Source organism: Coptis chinensis, chromosome 9 (genome assembly GCF_015680905.1).
Source record: "Coptis chinensis isolate HL-2020 chromosome 9, ASM1568090v1, whole genome shotgun sequence".
In the NCBI taxonomy this organism is placed as follows: Eukaryota; Viridiplantae; Streptophyta; class Magnoliopsida; order Ranunculales; family Ranunculaceae; genus Coptis; species Coptis chinensis.
In genome coordinates, this window is record NC_141464.1 from 36,184,090 (window position 1) to 36,198,180 (window position 14,091).

General features: G+C 36.4%; 1 long non-coding RNA gene across 1 annotated transcript; it reads right to left on the reverse strand.

Moving 5' to 3' along the window:
* Window positions 1-1,782: 1,782 nt before the first annotated feature.
* Window positions 1,783-3,024, reverse strand: LOC147475774 (uncharacterized). Its single transcript, XR_015208831.1, has 3 exons — window positions 2,562-3,024; window positions 2,388-2,457; window positions 1,783-2,287 (listed from the first exon to the last, which is right to left on the reverse strand). It is a non-coding gene; the product is annotated as an uncharacterized LOC147475774 (long non-coding RNA).
* Between the last annotated feature and the right edge of the window lie 11,067 nt (window positions 3,025-14,091).

Sequence of the window (14,091 nt, forward strand, 5' to 3'; positions counted from 1 at the left end):
CAAATGATAAAGTGAGGACCTTGATTAGACAAGTAAGACTGCATATCAGACTGAATATCTTCTGGTGGGATTTTTTTTCTTCACCATCAACACGAACAACATCATAAAGATGGCAAATTTCACGTAAACACTCGTACAAATAGTCCAATATACACACCATGATACTTGCACTCAGGCATATACCTGCCACTAATGCACCCATAAACTTTGTGCATCCCAAAAGATTAAAACTACTTGTAAACAACATGTATAACATATTGGTCATCAAAAAATGTGTTTGATGGCCAATAATATGAACATTGTGATTGTAAGGATCATAAAGGAAAATGAGTAGCTTAATGCAATAACAATCCCAGCTCATGGGTTAAGGGGAAAAGTAAAGCAAAGAGAACCCGTGACCCTCTAAGATTAACTTCGCCAAAATCTCATGTCTGTGAACAGTGTCTAGGAACCCTTTACTCCAAAAGCCCAAGCTGATGGAGGCATAATAACATATGCCAAACATGAAATTGATCTTACAAAAGGCAAATTTGTGAAGTACACACCAGAATACCCCAGGGGTAACACAGACTACACAACACCCTTTTTAAAGCTCAAGGCCGAACTAGAGAGTGGAGACTCTTATCAGCAACCCTTGGGATATATTACTACAATAACAAGTTCCATCTAACAAGGATGTCCAAGGACAATGTTTCCTAATGAAAGATTTTAATATAAAATTATACTTACACCCTTAAAATAAAATTTTACAATAATGTACATACCTCGTGCTTTTGTCTGGATTTCGACAGAAGCCGATCTTGTTTCTGCAGGAATCAAGACAGAATATATACAAGTGCTATCACAAGAAAGCTAAGCACATTTTAATCGCGGCTTAAATACACCAAATCAAAATAAGCATTACTTTGGGGCTAAGAGAAAAATTCGTACTACCAGATTGCCTCCAAATAAATATCACAAACTTGAGCTAAGAGAAAAAGTTGTAATACTCTGTAAAGTCTGTATTCCCATAACATAAATAAACCAATAAACTGTGCCAACTGTCAAATTCAGATCATTAAGCCATAATGCAACATGATAGCATGATTTAACAAGAATAGAAACACTTAAGATGTTTTCTAGATGGACAAAGAGGTAAATAATTAGAAATCTGCAAACTAAATTAGTACACAGCTGACGAAATATATTCATGTAAAGGTTATAAAATAATTTAGTCACTGTATAGCTTTGTCTCATCAACCTCCAAAACAAATTAAGAAACAAAAGAGTATGTGAAATTCAAACACTCGATGACTTAAATAAATACTGGACTTACAATCTCTTCTTTAAATATGAGTTTTCGCTCCACGACCTTTGTTCGACTTCGGATGAATCGAGAGGAACCAGCCGCAGAAAAAGACACAATTATTTATAATATTTGCAGTTCCGCTCCGCAGAAATGAAAAAGTGAAAAATCCTTTACTAGAAAAGAACTTATTACTAACCACAAAAGATTGCAAGATATCAACAAAGTGGCATCCGAAATGCTGCTCCACGTCTCTAAATGTTGGACAAAACCTTTTTGTTCTTCGGTTCCTCGAAACCCAAAAAAAACAAAACACATTTCATAACTCACACTCCGTATGAAAAAAACAAAAAAAACAAATGCTTCTTCATTACCTTTTCCGGATGAACAATTAAGTGAAAGCTTTCCAAAATCCAACAGAGGTCGCCTTCAAAGGTCTTTCATTGATTTCCAACCCCGTAAAAAATGGATGCTCAAAAAAAAAAAACTATACAAGTGAATAAAGTAATGAAGAAGGCTAGACTCACAAAATGCTTCAAGCGGAGATTGAAAATCCTTCCTTTTGACCCTAACAACCACCGACTTCACCTCATTTGCGGAAGACGAGCTATCACCAGTATCCACCATAAAACTTTTCCTTCACCAGAATCTTCAGATGAAACAGATAGATAATAATTCTGGGGTTTAAGAGGGGTTTTTTAGCTTCATAACAAACTATAGTCTTTAGCTTTCCATTACTTGCACCATATTCTCGATAAGCCCTTGTGTAGCATATAAGGAACCTGCAACGACAAAAGACTACCAACCTACGATGACCAGAGCTCCCCCTAGAGGGTATACGTGAACTGAAAAACTAGACATCATTGTCATCAACTCTATACTCTGCAATATCTACAGATGTCACAGAACCCTCATCGGAATTTGAAGGATCATGATGAAGTATGAACAAGATGGAATCAATTGGGCAGTTAGGCTGCGAAAAGATCATGTGTGACACCATCCCTGCGAGTATCACATTTTCACAGTTTATCACTTACGCACTACAAGTTCACACATAAATCAAACATCCAAATGTCTTAAAGCTTTACAACATCTGCCCTACCTTCCTTTGTTTCAATATCAAGGATTAACATCTTACAATCGGTGATGTTGAAATCCCCAATTTTAAAAACCTAGAAAATTGAAAACCCCCACTTCAATTAAGCCGAAAAACGAAATTGAATTAACATAAAAAGGCATGCTTAAGCAAAGAGAAAAGAGGGTGATGGAGAGAAACCTGACGACCTTTGATCTCTTTAATCCAAAGTAGGTGAAAGATGCCTTAATGAAGTCGTGCAAACAAGAAGGAAAAAAATATGTATATAACAGTAGGAAGTGAAGAGAATAAAAGAAAAAGTGGAGTGAGTTTGAGGAAGAAGAAGCGCAAGACAAAGGTTTTTGGAGCTGGACGAATTGAAGAAGGCAAAATGTTAGTTTTGATTTTTGAAGGCAAAATGTTAGTTTTGATTTTTGAAGGCAAATACGGGTTCAATTGAATGGCGACGACATCAAAGAAGATTAGAGATACTTTTGCCCGTCCTAGATTTAGGACAAAAGAATAAGTCGTCTATTATTCGAGCTACGCCTTGCAAATTTGAGCTAAAGCTTTGCGACGGGTTTTTTCATTTTTGGGACTCAAAAACCCGTCCTAAATTTAAGACGAGCAATAATGTCTCAACATGTCGTCCTATTTCAGCAAATCTGGTGTAGTGAACATAAACTATATTTTTGATTTTTTTTTTCTAATTTTTATAAGACAAATAATACGTAATATACAACTTAATATGTGCTTAAACATTTACAACGTGTTTCTATACCACCCCCAAATAGAATCATGTTTTGTCCCCAAAGTATGGAATGAAAATAAAGGATAGAGAGTACCATAGAAACGTGCTTGTAAATGAGAGCACCTAAAAAAGAAGGTTAATATATACTAATATAAAGAAATAAAAATATACGCAACTCCTATATGAGTTCCACCTGTTATGGGGATAACATGAAATAATAAATAGCGTTTGGGACATTAGTGGACTCTAACAAAAATAAAATAATACCATACGTTCACAAATCAAGCATGCGCCTATCGTGGCTCCTATTGGATTAGCTTCCGAAATTCTGTGAAATAGTGAATTTCGTGAAATTAAGGTACCTAATTACATTATGCATCCCAATAAAATCAACAAGGCCAATGGATTCTATATTTCGATATTTATACATGCAATTTTAATACGTGAACGTACAATGTGCTAAATTAAATATACCAGCCCTAAACAATTTGGGAGAATGGGGTTCATGAAATAATTCAATAGCACAATTAAATTACGTAACTAACTAATTTTTATGATTTTTAATATTTTATAAAGAAAAGTGCGTAATTTACATCCTAAAAGTACCTAATTTTTGCAAATGTTTCTATCCCAGTCCCCAAACAATCAAACGCTTTGTCCTTAAAGTGTAAAGAGATAAGGAAAGAATTTACCATAGAAACGTGGCAAAAATTGGCAGTACCTGTAACATAAATATTATAAAGATGATATGATAACATGAAATACAATTAAACTGTTACGTACTAACTAATATGGACTTTACTAGAATAAACATGACAGACAAAGGGTGGTAAAAAGATTTGAAATGAAATACCAAAATACGCCACCCCAAACAAAATTTGAAAACTTTTTTTAAGTTTGAAAATTTTTGTGGGCTATAATCCAGAAAGGTGGTATTGTACAAAAACATTGGTCTTTTAAAGTCAAATACTTGAAACATTATCTAATATATATGTACAATGCTCTTACCATATATCAACAACCGAAAAAGTTGTGGGTCTTTCCATAAATAATTAACATGGAATGCACCCCCAAACAAAATCAAGCACCAAGACTTCCTACGACGCAACTTAGTAGAATGAGAGCGAGATCTGATGGACCGAGAACATAACCGAGCATGCACTCGATCTCTTCTTTTTTGAACAAAAAGGTGTCCAAGTGAATGATCGTGAGAAAATGAATGGTTGTGGAAAATACTTAGAATGTGGATAAGTGTTAGAAGGAAAGGGTGAGAAGAATGATTGGATTCTATGAGGGATTAGCTCGGTGGATGGTGGTCGGGTGGTGCTCTAGGTAGTGCTTGAGAGGGTGGATCATCACAGGCTCTTAGAAACTCATAGAATTCCTCATTTAGCTTGGTCACATCCACATAATTATAGTATTCATCAGCAACTTTGAGAAAGTCATCAATCTCGTCTAAGGAGTTGAAATTATGATCTTTGTCTTCTTCCATAAGAAGGGCATTTACTAGTGTGGGGACGAAAGCGTCGACCATACTAATGTGAGATACAAAACTCTCAATGGACTTCACTTTTCCTTCTATAGGCAAACCTAGTTTTTCCTGCTATAGTTTAAACATGTTAACCTCCACAGAAAGATTTCCAAAGGAAAGAGTCAATGAGCCATCCCGACAATTGATTTGGACATTGGCGGTTGCTAAGAAAGGATGCCCTAAGATGATGGGAATGGAATCATGCGCAACTTTTGTGTCAAGAATAACGAAGTCGGCTAGATAGTAAAAGTTTTGAACTTTAACAAGAATATTTTCAACTACGCCTTTGGGATACTTAATAGAACGATCGGCTAACTGCAAAGTCATTTTGGTTGGTTTAAGTTCTTGGAGGCCTAGCTGTTTATATAAATAAAATGGTAGTAAGTTATCACTCGCCCCCAGGTCTAATAGAGCAGTTGTTATGAAGTAATCTCCCAAGGTGCATTGTACAGTAGAACGACCAGGGTCCTTATACTTAACAATTCCGTTATGTTCAGATAAAGAAGGATATTGTTAAGTTTAAAAGGCTTTGTTGGGTATGTTGGTTTTTCTCTTCTTGGTGCACAATTCTTTTAGAAATGTAGCGTGTCCAAATAGCCTTTTTATAGCATGTAGAAAAGGTAGGTTGAGAGTCAAATTCTTAAAAACTTCCCTAATCTCATCAAAATTCTCATCCTTTTTAGACACAACTAGTCTCTGGGGATACGGTGATTTATCTCTGTATTTAGCATAAGGGTCAACAACATTATTAGTCTTTGTTTTATCTTTAGCCACTTTCCATTTAGGTGTCCATATTGGAACCTCTACAGGTGTAGGATCTTCAATTTCTATGACAGTATTTGGTATGGTTTCATTGTCAACTTCTGTTTGTGGGCGATCATCAAGCATAGTCACTTTGTTATCAACTACTCTACTTGAATGAAGGGTAGTGACTGCCTGTAGTTCCCCTGGGGTTATATTACCATTACATTGAATACTGTTTATTTTGAATGCGGTGTTTGTTGAATTAGGATTAGACACTGCTTAACCTGGAAACACGACTGTTTGATTATTATTTTGGTTAGGGGACATGTCAATAACCTTTTGGCACAAAGACTACATCATTTGCATCATTTGTTGTAGCATGTTAGAGTTTTGTTGCATAATTTGATTTTATTTTTCCAACAAGGTCATTACTACTTCGTCTGCAGATGGTTTGACTGGTGTAGTGGTCATAGGAGGAGTGACTGGAACTAAGATTTGTTGAGCGTTCATGTCTGGATGTTGATAGTTCTGGGTCATGGGCATTAAACCTTTATTTTGGTCACCTAAGTTTCCTTGTCCTTGATGCGGAATAAACTGGTTGAAGTTTGTAGTGGGACTAACGTTTTGATTATTAAAACCTGGAGGTGTAGCTTGTTGTTGTGGATTATAATTAGTGTGTTGCCTCCATTGTGTGTTAGGGTTGTTATTAAAAGCGCAGACATTTTTTGGCGTCGGAATGTTCAAGACTAAAACAAACATTACAACGAGTAGAGTTTATGTTCATGATAGGAGTGGGTTGTTATTGAACAGAGATGGTATCTACCTTTTTAGTGAGGGTATCGATAAGAGTTCTAAGCTTGGGATCAGGTTTAACCTTAAATATACTAGCAGCCTTAACTGTTGAAGAAGAAAGAGTGGAGCGGGAAGAGTTGTTATCTCCCCAATTGTTGTTTCTCTTAGATTGATCTTCTAAGAATTTATAAGCCTCCAAGGCTCCTTTACTAAGAAAACTACCCCCATTCATGATATCTAGAACCTCCTTATGATGATGTGAAAGGCCCTTGAAAAATGCGCGGACAAGCGTGTCCTTGGCAAGATTGTGATGCGGGGATTAAATGAGAAGATTAGTGAAACGATTCTAGGCCTTTGAAAAGGATTCATGAGGGTTATGGTGGAAGAAATGAATCTTTTGAAGCATTTCATCTATCTTCAGTGGTGGATAAAATTGTTCCATGAACAACTGAACAAGTTTAGCCCATGAGTCCATGGAGTTTGGCGTTTGGGTAGTTAACCAAGACACCGCCTTGTCGGCTAGGGTAAATGAAAACACCCTAAGTTTAACTTGATCCGGACTTATGCTAGGATGATGGAATGTAGTGAGAACTTGTTCTATCCTACTCATGTGTTGATAAGGTTTCTCGTGGTCTAAACCATGGAAAACTAGTAACAAGTTAAATGTATTCGAGGGAATTTGAAAATCCCCCACTGGGTCTGCAAGAACAATGCATGACTTAGGTCCATCGATCAGGGCTTTGTAAAAATTAGAGAGAGGAGTCTCTGGTTCTTTAGCCATTGTTACAGGTGTGGTGTGTGATATTCTAGATAGGCGTGTGCGTTGACGTTTACGATATATAACGTTAGATGGTTTTTTCTTACCAGACCTTAATCTCATGCAAGGTTATGTCTAATATGAAAGAACAAGAACAATAGTCAAACAAGCCTGATTATACTAGAATTAAACTCCTCTGACAGAAGAGACGAAGAGTGAAAGAAGGAGAACATGAATGCCTCCTTGCTACGCTTATGAATAGCATCTTCAATATGAATCTCAGTGTCCTGTAGAAGCTTGGAACACCGAACCAGCAAATATTTCAGACTAAAATATGACCTGTAACTAACTTGTAAATCGGGCTAACTTCAGAGGGCGCGTTCGCGTTGTAAAAGAAAACTGAAGAAAAACGCAAACTTAGGTTACTAGAGGTCAGGGCACGCTCCAATATTGGTATAATAGGGCGCGTATGGGGTCCAAAAAATTTGAATTTTTTACAATAGTTTTCTAAGACATCCAGTAAGTAGCCTGTAAAATTTTAGAATAATCGGAGTTATAAAAGTCTTTCTACTGACCAATAAAGTTTGTGAAATAGTTTTCGGACACACTACAAACAACTGAATGGTTAACCAATCAAAATAGAGCCAAAAATCTCTAAAACTTTTTTGGAGACTCCTGACAGATCATGCGTATTCTTGTAAAAAATTTAGAGCAATTGGAATTCTACACACCCTCTTTATCGGCTGTTGTTCTAGAAATTAAGTTTTGTAAAACTGCAGAAACACACTAGAAACAACCCACTAGTTAGGTAGTCAAAACACACTAGAAACAATCCACTAGTTACTACAAACTTCTGACTTATGATAGATACTCCTGTAAAAATCTTAGAATTTTTGGAACTGCCTAAGTAACCCTACTCATCCGTTTTTCTAAAAACCTACGGTTTGAAAACTAAAATGCAGAACTGTAAAGACGGTATTAGTTTACTAGGTAAAACACTAGAAAAAATATGAACAAATTCCAGTAAATCAATAATAGCTTAAAGAATATACCTGAAATTTTTTAGAATTTTCAAAAATTAAAAAATACCTATATCGCAGTATTCTTCATTGTGAGTCCGCAGTCTTAAGGGAGCATGGACGCGCTCTGTGCAAGGCAAAAGGGAGGGCGGGCGAGCTTTTAGTTTAAAATAGTGAATATCAAGGTTGAATAGTAACGAAAATATGAGAAACAAGTTTGAAAAATTAAAATGGGGGGTGGGTAGATGATAAGCACCCAAAACTGTATTATAAAACTCCGTAGAGACGTAACATTTCGGTTAATTTTGTGCTTAATAATCATGAAATAATCGTATTCTCGTGTTTTTGTAGGTTGGAGCAACTAACGCAAAAATGAAGATAAAGCCAACATTTAAGCACGGAATAAGGAGTATACATAAACTTTCCAATTAAGCTCATGTGAAGCCCAACAAATCCAGACTAAAGCCTAAAGACTCAAACAGTACAGAATCAAGTCAGAATAGGATTACGTGCATAGAAGCATCAAACTTCTGAAGCTCATATCCCTTGAACCAGGACTCCGAATGCGACAAGTGAACTGCTCAGATGATCAGTGTGACAAACTCTATGCATAGGTGGGAAGTTGTAAAAATGCCAAAAGACCAGACCGCCACTGGACACTGCACATGGACCCACCATGTGGGCCCGCAAGATTTGATGAGTCATCATGCAAGTCAAGACAAATGTGCAAATAATTGGCACAAAATTGACACCTTGCATGCAATTAATAGAGTTAGTTGGATTTAGGTGATGATTATGTAAAGAATGCAAGGTGTCAAAAGGGGGTTTAGTGTTTGGATAAGAATGGAGTGAATGAGGGGGGTGTTTCACGTGGGAAAAGAGAGAAAGCTCTCTTATGTATTAGGGGGGATGATTTTGAAGCATTAACTTTTCCCTTTTGACTCCTTTTTCATTCCTTGTCTAGTAGTTTAGTTTTAGTTTTTAGTTTTTATGTAGAAGCTTGTAATAGTGTTAATGGTGAACATTTAGTAGTTTATAATAAAAGTTCATCATTTTCTTTAGGTAATCAGTTTCTTTTAGCATTCCTTCCTTCTTTATCTCTCTAATTTACAAATATACCTTGTAGCTTTCAACAATCCAAGGATCATGAGCTAAAACCCTCCAAGGTGGAGGGTTAATGATGCTCATGTGAAGATTTGTATAAATTTCTTAGAAGTAGGATTCATTGCCTAGACTTAAGGACACATGTAGCACATTACCCCAAAATGGTAGTGTCCGGCCAAACTTGAGGCCTGGAATTTAAGAAAGACTCGCGTGTGCCTCCCTTTTCAAGCCTGGGCTAGCCGTGCGCACGGGTCTTATTTAACCTCTTGTTTCCATATTTGATAAGAATATGTTGTGTGAGTTCAGAAGTTGAGATGGTATTTTAGATATGAGATACCAATTAAACTTCTTATGATAGGGAAATGGACTTAGAGATGAGTTCATCTCGCTAGGGATCGACGTTCTATCCGCTTCGGGTTTGATAATGAACTTAAAACGACTTAGATATATGGTAGTAATCTAATTTTTATGGATTATAATGAGTCCTTGCATGAGTAGCATGATCCTCTAACCTTCCTTTCTCTATAAAGTACAAGTTAAAAATCTTAGACTTAGTTTTTCCGTTTTTTTTGTCTCGCATTTTTAGTATCCGAAGTTGTTTTAAAACATAGCAACCTTAGCTAGCAAATCCACAATAAAAACTTACTCACTAGTTTCCTAAGGAGCATAATAAAGTTGTAAATTGTCCTAGACTTTAGGTTGGATGGAATTCCTACTCGAGCTAAACGCACGAAGACACGTGAGTAAGGACTTGAGTCTACACCGTATAGAGTAGAGAATCCAAATCTTTATACCGCAGAAGTGTGGATATCAAATGTCGCCGCTGCCATTCTAAAGACCCATAGACCTTTGTTTACAAACTGGAATTGCTCCAAGGGGACACCCCCATTCTTATCCCTTTCATTCATTTCATTTTGTTTCGTTTTTCTTCGTTTTTTGTTTTGAAATTTTCCCGCGTTTTAGTATTGATCCCAACTCGGATTTTTGGTTGCACTTACAGGACCCAAAAGTTAGGACCTGGAGCCTCATCTATACACTGCTGTAAAAATTTGAGCCAATTGTACCGACATTATCTGCGCTTTTGTGCGATACCGACTTCAAGGTCCGACAAAGACTACCCAAGCGAAGCTAGTGAATTGTATCCATTTTTTATCATTTTTCCATGGAAGCACCTCCTGTTGTATCTGGTTCCAATACTAGGCCTAACTCTCTGCACCTGTTAAAGACACTTCAACTATCTGCTGGATTCAGAACGTCCGCGGGTTGAAACAACAGTTTCATTTCTTGGCGGATTTGCAGGACGCTACAGGTTCCAAAAATTTATAATACGTTTTCATGTTTCATATGCCTGTGGCTATATGATGTCGTAGGTAATGTACTATTATTTACGTATTAGGTTAGAAATTTGTATGAATCATGTGAATACACCGGTTAATATATATATGCGGTTAAGTGATTATGAATTGCATATTAATGTATATATACATGCCCATGGTACTGTTTTGCATGGTTATATCTATTTATACGTATAAGTGATTTTTCTGCATGTTTCATATCTATATAAGTATGAGTAACCTGTCTTGTTTAATAACTCGATTTTGTCATGAAAGAGGAGAACATTCCAACGAGGGTTAAAATCTGAGTTGGGTAAGTTGTTTCTAAACCCTACAGAGTGAAGCTACTCTCTATATGACATTCGCAATCTCAATGAGTATTGACGAAATCCAATTATTATGCAAAACATGAATAGTATATTACTCTATATATAATACATTGCATGTTTAGTTTTACGTATTTGTTCCGTCTTTGCCTATTAGTATATATACGCGTACGTATAATAGCTACTATATCTAGATACGTATGAGTAATTACAATTTGACTGTTAATGTAGATATACATATACGTAATATCTATCTACATATTAGCCTACATATACATATTACTGATGTATATTTGTCTGTATGTATCAAAGTATTTATTGATGATACAACCTTGCCTATTAGTATTTCTATTCGTATGAGTAGAATATATTCACATGCTAATGTATCTAGTAATGTATGAGTAAATTATAATTGCATGATTAGACTTCAATACTATACGTAAGAGTTGTATTTCCATGATTGTATGATTTTACTTTACCCTTTGCATAAATCTTTAAATATATATATTTGTACCTTAATCCCTTGCATAAATTTTAATTAACTTTAAAAAAAAAAATCCATAAATCTTAAACATATTCCAACGGTGTTTAGGAAACTTGAAAGATTGAGGTTACTTAATTAGAACCGTGCTTGCACGAAAATCCTCCCTCATCTTTCTTGTGACTTGGCTGTTGGTTTATGCACATGTATTCCTAGCTTTACTGCTACATTAGCAGCAACTTAGGCCTACGTTGTTCACTTTGAATGCTTCAGAAAATAATATAATTCAAGTAATAATAAGTTCCTTGTGTGACTAAGATCTAATTTTATGCTTGCATGAGATTAAGGTCTGGTAGTAATAAAGAATTTGAACATACTTATCGTAGGAGAAAATATGATAAGGAATTGCGTATGTTCTTACCGCAGCGTAGTTCTTCTTCTATTAATAAAAATCATCAAGATCCCTTGCCGCCATTACATTCATTCATTATGGCTGACGAAACTCCACCAGCTTGGAAGCCCCTTTCAGACTTCTATACAGCATTACAGGAAGGACCTTCTTCCTGCATCAAACTCAAGGATATTGCAGGCGATTTTCGAATCCCGCCTAACGTTTTTGGTTTGTTACTTGTTTATCATGGTCTAGACCATGAGAAATAGTACAATCACCTCCGTAGGATTTAGCAAGTAGCCACAACATTTCACAATCCATCCGTCTCTACCGAAAAAATCTTGTTTCGATTGTTTCCTTTCACTTTAGCTAATAAAGCGTCAGATTGGCTAGCAGGACAACAACCACAATCCATAGACACATGGAATAAATTTGTGCAAGCTTTCATGCTACAATTTTATACTAAGAAGAAAACTACTGAAATGCTTCAGAAAATCTAATTCTTTCGTCAAAATCCTCATGAATCCTTTACAGAAGCATGTAGTTGATTTACTGACCTTCTTTTAGAATGTCCTCATTATCAGCTCGACACCGCTGTCCTTGTTCGTTCATTCTTTAATGGACTTTCCGATCATCAAAAAGAAACTCTTGATATAATGAATGGTGGTTGCTTCATGGACAAAGGAGCTACTAAAAGCATATATTTTTCTTGGAAAACAAGCAACAAGAAGCACACATTGGGGTAACACTGATTCTTATAGGTCTTCTAAGGATACTGTTACAAAAGTCTACATCTATTTTTGAGGTAAAACCCGATCCTGAATTAAAAAATCTGGTATAATCCCTCACTAAAAAAGTAGATGCTCTTGCAGTTTAAGTAAATGATCAACTCCCACAACTTGTCAGAACGTTAACACCTCCCCGTGTGTTCTTTGTCTTAGTCCAAACCATCATGATGCTTATTGTCCTTTGTTATATGCCCCCCTACTCAACCATTGGAGGAGGCATGTGCATTCAACATTCCTAATGCACCTTGGAGACAACATCCGAATTTTGCTTGGCGCTCAAATAACCAACAGATGGCTCCTCCAGGCTTCGCCAATCCACCTGTTCGACCACCCAACAATTTTATTCCATACCGCCAAGGAAATAATCAGCAATACCAACAAAGTCAAAATCAGTTTCAAAGTAATTCAAATGCTAACTATCAAAACAACTGCAGTCTTATTCCAGCCAATCCAAATTCTGGCTATAATCAACAACTTTTCAGCAATAATCGTGAACTAGTCCCTGTTGCACAACCTATGCCTCTCGCTACTAATAAGACAAACAAGACTTTCTTCGCTTATATGAACCAACAATCCCAAATCTTAACGTCTATCCAACAATCACTTCAACAATTAGCGTAAGAAAAGAGTCAGAAAGGCGTGTTTCCTGGCCAAGCAGTTCTGAACCCTAAGCTAGCGAACACTACCTTTGAACTCACCAATGCACCTGGTACAAATGTTCCAAACCAAGGTGAGGTGAATGCAATAACTACTCTTCGATCTGGCAAAACCGTTGACAATCAAATCCGAATGCTAGATGATCCAACAAAAGTAACCGGAGGTTCCAATAAATCTGTTTCCGATAATGAACCTACGATGGCAACACCAAGTTCAACAACGTCACCATCTAAAAAATTGGGAAACGAGCAAGCGGATCCTTATGCCAAATTCCACCCTAAGGCACCGTTTCCTGCCCGTTTGGTAAAGAATAAACTTGACGAAAATTTTGATGAAATTCGAGAAACTTTTAAGAATTTGACAATCTTCTCAATGCCCTAAACCAATTACCAAAACATGCAAAATTTCTGAAAGATATGTGCACCACAAAAAGGAGAACAAATGTTCCTCAACAAGCATTCCTTACCGAACAGTTTCCATCCATCACCGAATACAATGTTATAGTCAAATACAAGGACCCTGGTATACCAACAATTCCATGCACCTTAGGTGACAAATATACGGCTACTGCACTACTAGACCTAGGAGCTAGTGTGAACTTACTTCCTTATTACTTATTCAAACAACTAGGTCTACAATAGCTTAAACCTACCACGATGACTCTACAGTTAGCCAATCGTTCCATTAAGTATCCAAAAGGCATTATGGAAAAAGTCCTTGTAAAAGTCCAAGACTTTTTCTATCCCATTGATTTTGTCATTTTGGATACAGAAGTTACCTGTGATTCCATTCCTATCATACTAGGGCAACCGTTTCTAGCAACTGCTAATGCTCTCATAAACTGTAGGGATGGTTCCATGACCATGTCCTTCGAAAATCTTTTGGTTGAGGTTAATGTGTTCAAGTTGATGAAACAAATTCTAGAGAATGACAATGATGGTGAGGTTAACCTGGTTGACACCCTTGTATAATAATATTTCACACACTCTTTTCTTGACGATGAAGTACACCAATTTCTTTCCTTTGGTAATTCTGAATTTGATGTTGATGATTATT